This window comes from Petromyzon marinus, unplaced genomic scaffold (assembly GCF_048934315.1).
Source record: "Petromyzon marinus isolate PM22_M1 ecotype Great Lakes invasive population unplaced genomic scaffold, UKy_Petmar_22M1.pri1.0 PM_G_Scaffold_61, whole genome shotgun sequence".
In the NCBI taxonomy this organism is placed as follows: domain Eukaryota; kingdom Metazoa; phylum Chordata; class Hyperoartia; order Petromyzontiformes; family Petromyzontidae; genus Petromyzon; species Petromyzon marinus.
Genome location: NW_027423015.1, coordinates 435,001 through 437,500, shown reverse-complemented (window position 1 = coordinate 437,500; position 2,500 = coordinate 435,001).

Genomic DNA, 2,500 nt, shown 5'->3' with positions numbered 1-2,500 from the left:
TTCCTCGCTCGCCTCATGCTCCTTGTCGTGTGCAGGTCCTCGAGGGTTGGTAGATTGCAGGCAATTACCTTCTCAGCAGTGTGCATGATACGCTGCAGTCTGCTCTTGTCCTTGGCAGTGGCAGCAGCGTACCAGACGGTTATGGAGGAGGTGAGGATGGATTCAATGATCGCTGTATAGAATTGCACCATCATTGTCTTTGGCAGGTTGCATTTCTTCAGCTGCCGTCGAAAGTACATCCTCTGTTGAGCTCTCTTGGCGAGGGAGCTGATGTTCAGTTCCCACTTGAGGTCCCGGCAGAGAATAGTGCCCAGGAAGCGGAAGGACTCCACAATTTTGACTGCGGAGTCTAACAGGGTGATGGCGGTGAGTGGGGCTGTATTCTTCCTGAAGTCCACAACCATCTCAACTGTCCTTAGAGCATTTAGCTCTAAGTTGTTCTGGCTACACCAGGTCACCAGGTTGTCAGCTTCCCACCTATAGTCAGACTCATCCCCACCAGAGATCAGCCCAATGAGGGTGGTGTCGTCCGACAAACTTCAAGAGTTTGACGGACAGATGATTGGAGGCGCAGCTGTTGGTATACAGGGAGAAGAGCAGTGGGCAAAGGACGCAGCCCTGAGGAGTTCCCGTGCTGATGGACCTGGAGTCAGAGACTTCTGTTCCCGGCTTAACGCACTGCTTCCTGTCAGAGAGGAAGTCTGTGATCCACCTGCAGGTGGAGTAGGGCACGTTCAGCTGGAAGAGCTTGTCCTGAAGCAGGGCAGGGATGATGGTGTTGAAGGCAGAGCTGAAGTCCACAAACAGGATCCTGGCGTAGGATGCTGGGGCGTCCACATGCTGTAGGGTGAAGTGGAGGGCCATGTTAACTGCGTCGTCCACAGACCTGTTGGCTCTGTAGGCAAACTGAAGGGGGTCCAGGAGAGGGTCTGTGATGGCTTTGAGGTGTGCCAGGAGCAGGCGCTCAAAAGACTTCATTACCACAGATGTAAGGGCGACCGGTCTGTAATCATTTAGTCCTGTTGGCCTTAGCTTTTTGGGCACAGCGATGATGGTGGAGGACTTGAGACAGGCTGGTACATGGCATGTCTCCAGGGAGGTGTTAAAGATGTTGGTGAACACCGGAGACAGCTGGTCAGCGCAGTGCCTGAGGGTGGCTGGAGAGACAGAGTCCGGCCCGGCTGCTTTGCGTGGATTCTGCCTCTTGAAAAGCCCATTAACTTCTCCCTCCTGAAAGGAGAGAGTCGTTTCTGTAGTATGGGTGGGGGATGGGGCCTCTTGGGTGGGAAGGGGTGGTTCAGGACAGTCCAATTGTCTTTCAAATCTACGGTAGAACTCGTTCAGGTCGTTGGCTAGGCGGGAGTCGTTAGTGGTGTGGGGCGCTCTGGGTTTGTAGTTGGTGATGTGCCTGAGCCCTTTGGCAGACAGAAGCAGCGTCGTTAGTAGAGAACTGGTGTTTTAGTGTCTCTGAGTACAGTCGTTTAGCCTCTCTCACCGCTTTGCTAAACCTGTTCTTCGACTCCTTGAATCTGTCTCTATCCCCACTCCTAAACGCTTCCTCCTTCTCCAACCTCAACCTTTTGAGCTTTGCTGAGAACCAGGGCTTGTTGTTGTTAAAGTTCACCCTGGTACGTGTTGGGATACAGCAGTCCTCACAGAAGCTGATGTACACAGCCTCTGTGAGTTCATCCAGACTATTGGTAGCAGTCGTGAACATATCCCAGTCAGTACAGTCTAAGCACGCCCGCAAATCTTCCACAGCCTCACTGGTCCACTGTTTAGATGTCCTCACAGCAGGTTTACAGAGTTTTAGTTGCTGCCTGTATGCACGAATCAGGTGGACCAAGGGAGTTCTGTGCGAGCCGAACAGCCCCGTGACCCACAAGAGAAACATCCCCGCCAAATTCGAGCGTTTGACGGGGTCTATCCGTGAAAAAATATTCACGTTTTTGAGTGCACATGCATTTCTGCTGCAAATGCCTCTGGAAGTTTCATGCCGTTCGTATGCCAATTGTGGCAACACGAAAATGACCCGTTTTCCCATTCCGAGGGATTTCTGTGCGACCCTAACAGCCCCGTGAGCCACAAGAGACACATCCCCGCCAATTTCTAGCGTTTCACGGGGTCTATCCGTGAAAAATATAGACGTTTTTGAGTGCACATGCATTTCTGCTGCAGATGCCTCTGGAAGTTTCATGCCGTTCGTACGCAATGTGGCAACACGAAAATGACCCCTTTTCCCATTCCGAGGGATTTCTGTGCGACCCTAACTAACAGCGCCCGTGAGCCACAAGAGAGACATCCCCGCCAATTTATAGCGTTTCACGGGGTCTATCCGTGAAAAATATAGACGTTTTTGAGTGCACATGCATTCCTGCTGCAAATGCCTCTGGAAGTTTCATGCCGTTCCTATGCAATGTGGCCACACAAAAATGACCCGTTTTCCCATTCTGAGGCATTTCTGTGCGACCCTAACAGCCCCGTGAGCCACAAGAGAGAC